The sequence below is a fragment of the Heterocephalus glaber genome, unplaced genomic scaffold, assembly GCF_053883595.1.
Source record: "Heterocephalus glaber isolate CG9 unplaced genomic scaffold, H.glaber_assembly_v1.0 deba00001461, whole genome shotgun sequence".
NCBI lineage: Eukaryota > Metazoa > Chordata > Mammalia > Rodentia > Bathyergidae > Heterocephalus > Heterocephalus glaber.
The window spans coordinates 47544249-47558084 of NW_028258308.1; positions in this window are offsets into that span (position 1 = coordinate 47544249).

A 13836-nucleotide genomic window follows, 5' to 3' on the forward strand; every position below is an offset into this window, starting at 1 on the left:
CTATTTTAAAGTGAAAATATCACTTTCAATTTTATATTTAAATGGCACTCTTACAAAGGTAGGGAGTTAACAATTCTGAATCTTTGAATGTTTGAATTATTTTGTCCTGTTTATTTCCATCTAAATTTATATGTAAGCTTTATGTCCAGATTTATATCAAATATTTGAATGAACAAGTAGATTCATTTCTAATTTCCATTGTTAATTTATAAAACTATGTCATTCAAGTTCTTCTTTGGGTTTACTTTCTATGTGGAAATTATTTTTTTAATAAGAAATTTTTAAAATTCCCTATTACATGTGTGTTTGTATATTTTCAGGCAATATACTATTATGACAATCTTTTAGCCTGGGTCCCTTCTGTTTCTAATTTTTTCACTGTTTGTAAATTTATTTGTTTATTTTGTCATTGACAAACAACAATTTTATGTCATTATAGTATGCAGTGTTATTTATTGATATAAGCTTTACAATGTGAAATGGTTAAGTGAGGCAAATTAAAAAAATCTTTCACCCATTATGTTTACCAATTTGGCGTGTGAATCTTTTAAAATCTACTCCTTTTAGGAATTGAAATCATTTTTTTTGACATTATAATTATTTATTATAATTATTATTAGCCATTGATGTGTTTTGAAGTATCCATTCATGTCTTTGGTTGAATTTTTAAATAGCTTAGTTGTCTCATTATTATTGAGTTTTAAAGGTTCTTCACATAATCCAGATGCAAATTATTTATCAGAAATATGATTTGTAAATATTTCTTAATACTCTGTAACTTGTCTTTTCTTTTTCCCCATTAAGTTTATTGGTACATTTTAGGTATAAAATACAGTTACATTCATCATTGGGATCTTGTACCATTACATGAATATCTTGGTTCTTATTTTTTACCCATTCCCCTGCCCTCCCTTCACCTCCTCCCAGCCTTCCCTATTTGCAAAGACTTTGTTTCCATTTTTTTCCTTTTCTTATAGTTTTTTTTCCCCTTTTTTCCTTTCCCCTACCCCTCCCACTTCCCCTGCACATTTAGACCTTTCCTTCCTGTTGCACAATATCAATTATACATTTTTTTAAATTACAATATCAAGATCTAGGAGACAATACCACAGATTTTACAGAATTTAAAAGGCTATAGAAAGCATATTTCAAAAATCTGTTTTGAAATAAATTTGACAACTTCTAAGAAGTACCTTGGAAGACAAATTAATGAAACTTACTCTGGAGGAAATATAAAATTTGAATAGCATCTATTAAAGAAAGTATATTCCTAGCTTGAAAACCTACCTATATGACAACAGCAGGCTCATATACATTTTAACTGTTAAATTATGTCAAACAATTAAAGCAGAAAAAAGAAGGAACACTTCTCCCCTCATATTAGGAATTCAACATTGTGCTAACTTCATCTCCCTAATGAGTGTATAATTCAATCTTGTTATTGTACTGATCAGTATTTTTCTGATTCTAGAGTTGCACACCTTTCCTTGTGCTGTACTGTATATTTATCCTCTTCTTATGTCTACTTTTTAATTGGGTTGTCTATTAATGAGCTAGAAGAATTCTTTATATATTCTGGTCATAGGTTATATGCATTGTAAATATGGTCTGTTTAAGGACTACTTTTCATTTTAATTATGTCATTTAAAGGTCTAAATTTTGATGGAATCTCGATTTTTTTCTTTTATACATCATGTCTTTTGTATACTAGGTAGTTCTTGCCTACACTGAATTCATAAACATTCTCCCTTATAATTTCTTCTTAAAGTTTTATGCTTTTAGGCTTTTGTATTTAGGTTCATAGATCCCTTCAAGGAATTACAATCTTTATAATGCATTACTCTTATAGTGGTCTTTCTCTACAGTAGATCAAAAGTAGTTCTTTCTGTTTAATTGAAATTTTATGTACTTTGATAAATACTTCCCCATTGCAATCAAACCCTCTTTGAAAGAATATGGTAAAACTAATTTTATTTGGTAAATCAATGAATTCAACATCACTAGATTTCACATATACATGAGTTCATTGAGTGTCTTCTTGTGTCTGGCATATGTAACATGGCAAAATATCCTCCAGGTGCAGCCATGTTGATGCAAATCAAAAGACTTCTCCCATTTTTAAGATTGTATAATATTCTACACAGTGTATATGGGGATATTTTCTTTACCCCTTATCTGACGAGGAAACTTAGGTTGCCTGTGGTCAATTTCACTCTACACCTGTATGATATTCCACCCAGTATACATGGGACACTTTTTTTTCCTTTTCTCTTAAATTATTTTATTGGTATATATTGAGTATATCATACATTTACATTCATAATTATGAACTTGTAACTTTATTTTGGTTCTTATTTTTCCCCATTCCTCTGCTCTCACTTCAACCCTTCCAACCCTCCCTATTTACAAAGACTTTGTTTCCATTCAGTTCTTATCTCATATTTTTTTTCTTTTCCTTCTTTCCTTTCCCTTACCTCTCCAACTTCTCCTACCCCATTGGAACTTATCTTCCTATTTCACATTATCAATTATTCATTTTAAACTTTATTTACATTTTCAGTTTCTCATACCAGAGGAACTATTCAGTATTTACACAGGTTTGTCATATTTATTTCACTTAAGTGTATGCCCTCAATGTGCATCCATTTAGCTATAAATGTCTCTAATTTCTCATTCTTTATGGCTGAGGAGTACTTCACTTTATAAACAAAACACATTTCCTTTATGAAGTCTTCAGTTGATGGCCACTTGGGCTGTTTCCATGCTTTAGCTATTACAAACTGTGCAATTATAAACATGGGTGCACATTTATCACCGTGGTATGATACTTTTAATTCTTTTGGGAAGATACCCAGCAGAGGGATAGTTGGGTTGAATGGGACCTCTAAGCCTATTTCTTTGAGGTATCTCCATACTGATTTCCACAGTGGCTGCATCAGTCTGCACTCCCACCAACAATGGAGAAGGGTTCCTTTCTTCCAACAGCCCCACCAACATTTGTAATTGGTTGATTTCTTGATAGCAGATTCTTTCTGGGGTGAGGTGGAATCACAGTGCTGTTTTCATCTGCATCTCTCAGATGACCAGTGATTTTGGACATTTTTCATATGTTTATTTGCTGCTTTTCCTTCTTTGCCTGAGAAATGTCTGTTCATTTCAGATGCCCGTTTTTGAATCAGGTCTTTAAATTTGAGGGGGTCTGAATTTTGTAGGTTCTTTATATATTTTACCTAGTACTCCTTTGTCTAAAGAACAGCTAGTAAAATTTTTACCATATTGTAGGTTGTCTCTTAGATCTGTTGGTGGTTTCTTTTGCAGTGCAGAAGCTTTTTACAAGGATGAGATCCCAGTCGTTGATTCTCTGTGCTAGTTCCTGTGCTACTGAGGTTTTGTTCATAAAGTCTTTTCCTATGCCAGTGTTTTACAGAGATCTACCTAACCTATCTTCTAGCAAGTGTAGTGTTTCTAAATACTTAGATCTTTAATCCATTTTGATTTTAGTTTAGTGTATGGTGGTAGATATGTGTCTAGTTTTAATCTTTTGCTGGTTGGAATCCAGTTTCTCCAACACCAATTATCAAATAGGCTATCTTTCCTCCTATGAGGATGATTGGCTCCTTTGTCAAAGATGAGGTGCTTGAGTGTGTCTGCCATTGTTTTTGCATCTTCTAATCTATTCCACTTATCCTCAGGACTGTTTCTTTGGCAGTACCATGCTGGTTTTTTCACAACAGCTTTGTAGTATAGTTTGAAGTTGGCAACTCTAATACCCCCTGTCATGTGTCTGTTGCCTAGCATGTCTTAGGCTATTCTAGGTCTCTTCTGGTTCCAAATGATTTTTGAATTGTTTTCTGTAGTTCTGTGAAATATACTGTTGTGATTTCAATTGGAGTTGCATTAAATCTATATAGTAGTTTTGTAAGTATGGCCATTTTCATTATATTGGTTCTTCCTACCCAGGAACAAGGGATGTCTTTCCATTTTCTTATATCCTCTTCAATCTCTTTTTTTTTTAGAGTGCTATAGTATTCAATGTAGAGGTCTTTTGCTTCCTTTGTTTGATTGATTCCTAGATATTGCATATTATTGGATGCTATTGTGAAAGGAATTGTTTCACTAATTTCTCTATCAATGAGTCCATTATTTGTTTACAAGAAGGCAATTGATTTTTGAGTGTTGTCCTTGTATCCAGCTACTCTATTGAATCTGTCAATTGAGTCAAGAAGTCTTTTGGCAGAGTTTTTTGGTCTTCTATGTAGAGCACCATATCATCAGCAAATAATGACAGTTTAAATTCTTCCTTTCCTGTCTCTATTCCTTTTATTTCTTTCCCTTGTCTAATTGCTGTGGTAATGTTTCCAGACCTATTTTGAACAGGAGTGGTGATAGTGGAGATACTTGTCTTGTTCCTGATTTTCACATGAAAGTGTTCAGGTTTTGACCATTTAGTATGTTGTTCTCTGTTGGTTTTTCACAACCTTAATCACATTGAGATTAAGTAATTCTATTCCAATTTTCTTTAGGGTTTTTCATGAATGGGTGTTAGATTTTGTCAAATGCTTTTTCTGAAAGCACTTTTGAGATGATCACATGATTTTTTATCCTTGGTTCTCTTAATATAATGTATTACATCTATTTTTTATATATGTTGAACCGTCCTTGCATCCCTGAGATAAATCCAACTTGGTCCGGGTGTTTGATCTTCTTGATAACACCCTGTATGCTGTTTACCAGTATATTGTTGATGATTTTTGCATCTATATTCATTAGGGAGTTTGATCTGTATTTCTCTTTTCTTTCGGGTATTTCCCTGGTTTTGGAATCAAAGTAACACTTGCTTCCAGGAATGAATTTGGGAATGTTGCTTCCCTTTCAATTTCACTGAAGAGTTTAAAGAGTAGTGACAATAGTTCTTCTCTAAATGAATTGTAGAATTCAGCAGTGAAGACATCAGGACCTGGGCTTTTCTTTGTTGGTAAATTTTTAAATAACATTTTTTAATTTCACTGATTGTAATTCAGGGGTTTAGGATTTTTATATCCTCTTCATTCAACTTTGGTAATTAATATGTATATAAGAATCTGTCCACTTATTTTGTGTTTTCCATTTTATTAGAGTACATGTATTCAAATAGGTATTGATGATCCTCTGGATTTCTGCTGGATATGCTGTGACTTCTCTTGTTCCTAATTGCATGGATTTGAGCCTTTTCTTTCCTTGTTTTGATAAGGTTAGCTAAAGGTTTATCAATTTTATTTATTCTTTTGAAAAACCAACTCTGTTGTACATTGATGTTTTGTATCATTCTCTTAGTCTCAGTTGCATTGATTTCTGCTCTGATCTTTATAATTTCCTCCCTTGTATGAGCTTTGGTTTTGACTTGCTCTTTTTCTAAGAGCTTGAGGTTAAGCATTAGGTTGTTTATTTGAGCTTTCTCTATTTTCCTAATATGGGCATTCACTGCTATGAATTTCCCTCTTAGAACTGCTTTCATTGTGTACCATAAATTACTGTATGTTATGTTGGCATTATCTTTTAGTTGTACAAACTAATTTCTTCTTTAATTTCCTATGTGACCCATTGGTTGTTCAGGAGAGTGTTATTCAATTTCCTTGTGTTTGTGAAGTTCTTGCAGTTTCTTATGTTATTGATCTTAAATTTTATTGCACTATGCTCTGATAATATACAGGGGAAAACTTCAATTCCTTTGCATTCATTTAATGCTATGAGCTATCATGCAGTCTATTTTGGAAAATGAACCTTGTGCAGCCGAAGAAAATGTATATCCTAATTTTGTGAGGTAGAACACTCAGTAGACATCTATTAAGTCCATTTGTTCAAAAGTTTGGTACAGTACCATTATTTCATTATTGATTTTCTGTCTAGATTATCAGTCTATTTGTGACAGTGGGGTATAGAGGTCTCCCACTACAATTGTATTCATGCTTATTTGGTTTTGCATGTCCATTAATATCTGTTTTGAATAGTTGGGAGCACTAGTATTTGGTGCATATATATTTACAATTGTCTTCTCTTTCTCTTGGATTGTTCCCTTTGTAAGGTTGTAATGACCTTCTTTGTCCCTCTTAATTAGTTTTGTTTTGAAACCTACCTTTTCTACAAATAAAATAGCTACCCTTCCTTTCTTCCAGGTTCCTGTCACATGGAGAGTAGTTTTCCATCTTTTTACTTTTGGTCTGTGAATTTCTTTTCGAATCAAGTGTGTTTCTCATGTACAGCATATTGTTGGGTTTTGCTTTTAATGCATTCTGCCAATCTATTTCTTTTGATTGCTGAATTGAAAACATTAACATTAACATTGATGGTTATATTTGATATGTATTGACTCATGCTTGTCATTATATTTTACTGTTGTTGGCTCTTTTATTCCCCCCGCCCTTTCCCTTTAGTTTCTTTCCTTGCTTCATGGATTCCTTCTGTTGGTCCATGTGGAGTTGTGACCCTCATTGTCTTTTTCTAGGATACTGTTTAGAATTGTGTGGAGTGTTAGTTTTGTATTCATGAAGTTTCTCTGGTGTTCTTTGTCATGGAAGTATCTAATTTCGCTATTGATTTTGAAAGATAATTTTATGGGATACAACAGTCTAGGTTGGAGGTTATTTTCTTTTAAAGCTTAAAATACTGCACTTCAGGCTTTCCATGACTAGGGTTTGTGTTGAAAAGTCCACTGTGTTTCTGATGGGTTTCCTTTGTATGTAATTTGTTTCTTTTCTCTAACTGCTTGTAGGATTTTTTCCTCCTGTTGGGTTTCTGGGACCTTGCCTATTATATGTCTATATGTAGATTTTTCTTTTTTTGGTACCAGGGATCGAACTTGGGTCCTTGCCCTTGTGCAATAGTTGGCAAAACCACTGAGCTAAATCCCTGTCCCTAGGTGTAGTTTTTTTTATCATAGCTATTTGGAGTTCTATATGCGTCAATTATCTGTATGTCAAATTCTTTTCTGCTGTTTGGGAAGTTTTCTCTCATTAATTCTGTGAACAGATTTTTTACATCATTTGTACTTTCTCTTGCCTTTTTATGGACTCCTATCAGTCTTATGTTATTCTTCTTTGTATCATCTAGCAACTTTTGGATTGATTTCTCATGGTCCCTGCCTATTTTTAAGAAATCTCTCTTTTCATGTTCACTAACCACAATCCTGTCTTCTTTGTCTGATATTCTATCTTCACATTCACTCAATCTGCTGTGAATATTTTCAGTGGAATTTTTAATCTCCTGGATGTCTATTTTACTCTGTTTCATGGATTTCATTTCTTTCTTATGTTGGGAGATCATGGTTTCCATTTTGTTCCTATACTGGGCATTCATGGCCTTTATCATGGTCCTGAGCTCATCCATTTGTTTTTATCTGTTTCTGTTCTAGAGTCTCTAATCATGTCTTTAATTTCACTCACCATCTCTGAAGTTAACTGGGAAATTATTTGTCTTTTGAATTTTTCAAGAGTCTTATTCATCTTTTTTGTTACTTCCTGTTCTATTGGTTCAGGGTGTCCAACTGGTTGATTATCAGATATTTGCACCTCATTTCCCCCAGAATTTGTCTTAGGTGATCTGAAAGTCTGGCTTTATGTCTTGCATAAGTGCCTTGTCATTTCTAATTTTGATGTTGGTGGTGTTTTTTGTTTAATTCCTGGGCTGATAGATCAATATTGCTTATTGTGAGTATCTTTATTACTTGTGCTTAGAGCCCTTATGCAGTGATTTCTTCTCAAATGTATCTTCCAGTTATAGCCAGTCTTTTTAGGCTTTGTGTCTCTAATGACTCAGACAATCTCATTTTCAGTATAATAGAGAGGACAACTGATTAGATCAATCATGACACCTTAGCCCAATGCTACAATCAGGATCGACAATAACATCAAACTCAGCTTAGAAAATGACAATTTGTGGTAGCAATTAATCTGTAACCTTTAACTGTGTGAACTGGATCAAATTGAGGATCAGTCCAAATATGTTTGTAGTAAATAAACCCTTCAATATAGCAAATTTTCACTTTGGGATAAGGAATTTGAAGAGTCTAGGGAGAGAGGGAAAGTGAGATAGAAGGAGAAGAAAAGGTTAGAAGTGAGGCTAGAGGACACAGGCAGATCGTGCACATTTTGGAAGACTGTTGAAGGCAAGAGGAAGAGACAGAGCAAAGGAATATTGACAAGAACAGAATAAAGTAACAGCCATAGGGAAGCTTGAAACTGTATTGATCTTCCTATAAGCATGGTGACAGTTGAGAGAAGGGAAGAGAGCAAAAAACAATCCAAAATAGGACAGGAACAAGAACAAAGAGGGAGAAAAATGTAGAACAAGAAGGGAGAGAGAGAAAGAGAAAAAATATATAGGAAAAAAGGGCCTCCTTCAGGGTATGTCTCTGTTGTCCTGGTAGACAATGTTGGACACTGTACACAGATCTATGTCTCTTGCTCTCAGCAAACCAGCTATAGTTCACTTAGATTCAGGATGATTTCTGGCTTCAAGGCCCAAGTTGACCTCCCTGACCTCTTGCATGATTGAACTCTGCAAAGTTCTACAGCAGGATCTATCTGTGCCTTCCCCTGAAATGAGCTTGGGTTTCTATGGGAAGTGTTGATCCCACCAACATACCAGCCACGGTGGTCCAGTGTACCTTTACTGCCAAGATTTTCTTCACTTTCCCAGTAGGCCTCATTTTTCATTGAGGAGGAACCTCAGAGAGGTCCTCTCTCTACAGTTCACTTCTATTCTATCTTCTGGAGCTAGTGCCTATGGCCTTTATGGTCCCTTAGTGCCTATGCAATCTGGATTCAGATACCTCACAAGCCATGCAGTGAGCTCTGGGGGTGTGGTGCTGGCATCACCAGCAAGGCACATTCTTTACCCCATACCCAAAGAGGAAAACTAGGTTGTTTCTTTATCTTAGCTATGTTAAAAATGCACCCATAAAGAGAAAGCTGTAATTCCTTCAGTAGACTGATTCTGCTCCTTAGATACAAGGGAGGGGATTCTTCTATCATATGTTAGCTCTGTAGTTAGTGTTTTGAGGGACCTCCACACAGTTTTGCATGATGGGATTGTTAATGTGCAAACCTACAAATGTGGCCCAGGGTCGATTTCACTCTTCACCTCACCCACACTGTCATCTTTCATCTTTGTGACAATAGCTATCTTAGACATCTGTTAGATGTCAGGTGATGGCTCTTTGCAGGTTTAGTTTACATTTACCAATGACGTAGTGATGAGGTGTTCGTTTGTGTATCTATTTGCCACTTTACATCTTCTGAGAACTATGTAGCTGCTCTGTCTTCTTGGACTGGATTATTTGTTTTCTCCACATTGAGTTGCTTCAGTTCCTTATATATTTCCACATTAGTCCCATACCGGTATATGGATTGCAAATACTTTCTCTCAGTATTCAAGTTGTTTCTTCACTCTCTACTTTTTTGCCTTTATCAGAAAAAAATGTTTAGTTTAGTATACTCTTATGTGAATTTTTGCTTTTTTTTTTTTTTGTCTGAGGCTAGGAGTCAAATCCAAGAGGTTCTTGCCCAGCTGAATGATGGGAGAAATGCCTCTTCATTCTCTTCTAACAGTTATACAAAACAAGGTCTTAAGGAATGAAGTTTTAAATTTGATCTTTGTATGTGGTATCAGATAAGCATCCTGTTTCCTTCTTCTAATTGTGAATATAAAGGTTTTCAATATTGTGATTGTTTCTGTAGTCATGGTATTTTGTGATAGTTCAGTTAATCTTGAATGAGGGTTTATTTCTGGGCTATCACTCTCTTTCTTCAATTTTGGGTAAATGTGAGTCAGGAGATTATAACATGGCAAAGGAGCTGGGCATCTGGGTGTGAACTGTCTTATGACTTGTACCTAGATGTCCACCCAAAGCCTCAAACAGTCATTGGTGGGGCTATGGGAGGTGGCTGGTTATAGAGTGTGTCATGCGGGATTAGGCATGTGATGCTGGGATTGAGGGAGGGTGATTATTAATTAGTTTGGCAGAGTTGATTGGCTCAGCATAGTTCTGGGAGTGGACTATGGGAAGGCCTTCTGGGAGAAGGAGTGCTCCCCACCCTAAGGGTGTATACCCTAGATAGAATATAAGTGACTGGAAGAAGGCTGCTGTGGTTGCTTGTCACTTGCTACTTACCACTTGCTGCACTTTGCTTTGCTGACCTCTGACCCCCATGAACTGTTTTCCTCTGTGATGCCCCTCTGCCATGCTATGTTGCCTTGGAGCCAGCCAACTATGAACTGAAACTACTACAAACTGTCAGCTATAAAAAACTATTCCTCCTTTCAATTTGAGTGTCTGGTATTCTGTCTCAACAGTGAGCAAAGTAACTAAGACAATCTGTCAGTCCAGGAGACCTGTCACAGTGACCAGGGACCCATGTGATAAAGAGCTTCCAAGCCTTGCATAAGATGCTGGATCTGACATCAGAAGAGCAGCGTCAAAGATGGCAGCCATTGACCTCAGGACCACTCTCTTCTTTCTCTTGCTGTGGCCCACCTTGTATGCAGGACACATTTTCTTTTTCCAGACTCCTTCACAGTACTCTTTTTCTTGCTTCTTCTCTCCCTTATTTTACCTTTAAGAAATGAAAATATCAGGGTTCTTCTGTTGTCCAATGCAACTGACTCAACCAGTCAACAACAACCTGCAAGGGAACCCCAGAATTCAATAGTGAATATAACTACATTTTATGCTACTCTTGGGCTGTTTTTTGAAGTCAGGTGTTACAATGATTCCAGCCCTGTTATTATTCTTCAGGATTGCTTTGGATACTTGCAATTTTTTATGATTACATAAAAAATTAATACTTTTTTCATGAGAAATAATATTGAAATTTTGAAAAGAAGTGAATTGAATCTGCAGATGATTGAGAAGCACTGACATAAGAATTTTAGGAATTCTGATTCTTTCAATTCAGGAAGACACAGACATTTTGTTCATTTGTTTTGTCTACAATTGCTTTCTTCAATATTTTACTGTTTTCAGTATTCACATCTTTCTCATAGTGCTTAAAAAGATTTTACTCTTTCACCTCCTTGTTCCTTAAAGTCATGAAGACTTTTAGAACAAGTAATGAAATGGGAAGATTTGCATTTTTAAACATTACTGCAGCTGTAGAATAAGGAATATATTAAAGGAAATGAGGAAGGAAATGTTGTGGCATGGCCATGAGTGTCCACACCACAGATGATAGTATTGTGGACCATGCAGTTACTAGCACAGTTAGGGAGAAATGGATGGTTGGAAAAGATTCTTAGATTAGAAAATTGATCACTCCTGAACAGGATAAAATGTGAAGCATAAAGAGGAAGAGGCTGAAGATTAAATAGGTAAGAAGACACCAGGTGAATTTACAAAGAAGAGGTAACTGACACAAGTGAGCAGTCTGGACAGAAGGATGTGTTAGAGAGGATGACTGGAGAAATGAAGCAGGAGGTGCCTTGAGGTTTCTGGGGCTGCAATATCTGGCCATCTGAGGAGGGGTAGCACAGAAGGGAGTGAGAGGGTTGGCTGCCACATGGAAGGCATTGAACACCATGCCACGGAATTGAACCATGTCAAAGGTCAATGATGAGAATCAACAGAAAGATTTAGGGAACTTAGAAAGGGACCGGATCAAAAAGGGAATTCTTTAAATAGCCTCATAGACAGATTAGAGGAGAACTCTGGAGTGTGATGCAGACCAGGTGGGAAGAGAGGGTGAATGACAGATTCAGAACAGACCAGTGACTTTAGTGTAGATAGAAGACAGATACGGTTCCACTCTAGAAATGTTATACCTAATGTGCCCAGGAAGTGAGATATGTGTGTGCATAAAGCAAGGAAAAGTCCCAGCCTGAAAATGAAGCTTCAAAGAATTGGGTATGGGGAAGCCAGAAACAAAGATTAGTTCAGCATGGGGCTTTGTGGGGTCTGAGAAGAGCCTCCAGCAGGACAGAGATGACCAGTGTTCAGGAGTTGGTACAGGAGGAGCTGAAAATGAGGAAATTTATAATATTAAATATATATATTAGAAAAGAAAAATGAAACAACAATATAAGCAGCTATCTCAAGAAGCTAGAAGAACTACAAGTTAAATTCAAGGAAAATAAAAGGAAGGCAATAATATAGAGCTGAAGTTAATTTTTTAAAAAATCATATAAAGAAAGACCAAAGTGAAAAATCATAGTTCTTATAGATCTTGTAAATATGAGGACACTGTAAACAACTTTACAGAGATAAATCCAAATATAAAAATTAAACTGACAAGTGTCTATAAAAATGGAATCTCAATGTAAAACCTTCCTACAATGAAAACTCAATGTTCATGTAATATATATGCAGAATTATATCAACATTCAAGGAAAAAAGAATGGTGATTTCAAAATAAAATCTTTTAGAGAACCTGAAAGAGGACTACTTCCCAATTTTCTTCTTAATGACCACCTAAGAGTGATACAAAATTGGCAAAAAAACAGCACAAAGAAGGAAAATAATGAGCCAATCATTGTCATGATCAACAAGTAGAGAATCCTGAAGAAATATCAAACTACTCCAGAATATATAAAAGGATGATATGGCATGAACAAGTTGAGTGAATGCAAGAATGCAAGGCTGTTTCAGGTTTTAAATCAATCATGCACTGTCCTACATTTACATAGTAAGAAAGAAAAACTATGAACTTAGATGTATAAATGTGCATATAGAGAAAATTTTAAAAATATACATTCATAGTGTTTTTAAAAGCATTTAACTATTAAGAAATACTGAGGAATTTCCTGTATCTTATATAAGAAAATTACAGAAATCCTATAGGAAGCACTATGCTTGATTGTGAAATTATGAAAGATTCCTCAGTGACAGAAAACACACACAACACTTTCTGTCTCCTTTCCCTGCATCCCTGTCAAGGCAATAAGGCAATAAAAAGGAATAAGAAGTATAAAGACCAGAAAAGAAGGAATGAAACTGTGACTGGCAACATAACCAGGTATATACAAAATTCAGTCAGCTATTAACATTAATACTTGTAGTAATATTGTGGGAAATAAGTCATTGTGTTTAAAGTACTTTTACATTACTGTAATAAATAGAAAACTGCTATTTATGAGGTGAAGCTGGGTGAGGAGGGGGCTGAAGATAGTGTGGACAGAGTCAGGGTGATGCTCCAGCAGGTGGCCAGGGCTCAGGAGGCTGGGGGCTCATAGGGAAAGGGGGAGCAGCAAGCACTGCAAATCACAGGAGCCAAGTCTCCCACTGTGGGTCAGAGATTCACAGATATGGAAATGGGAAAGACTGGAATCAGTCTTGCGGCTGAGTTGCAATGGAAAGAACCAGTGTGAATTCAGTTTTTGATAACAGCAGACAGACAAGCAATAGACACAGATGTGGCAGTGTACATGACTTCACAGAGGCTTTAAAGCCCATTTGGCACAATCAAAATCTGATCCAGAAAATAGGAGAGGAAACACATCCCAGTTAATTATATGAGGTCAATGTTACTAAGATACACAAACCAGAAAAACACAACATAAAAGCTGGTGTGGTGGCACACACCTGCAGTCCCAGAGCATGGGAAGCTGAGGCAGGAGGATCACTGCAATTTTGAGGCCAGAGTGGGCTATGTAGTGATTTGAAGGCCAGGTCCAACTTCATAGTGAGACCCTGTCTCAAAAACTTAAAAAAAAACAACTACAACATAACAAGAAAATAACATTAATACTCCCCAGGAGTATATACTCAAAAGTCCTCAACAGTATTAGAGAATTCAGGCAACAATATCAAAAAGAATTATAAATCATCATAAATGGGTTTTTTCTCTAGAAATGCAATGCTGATTCTAC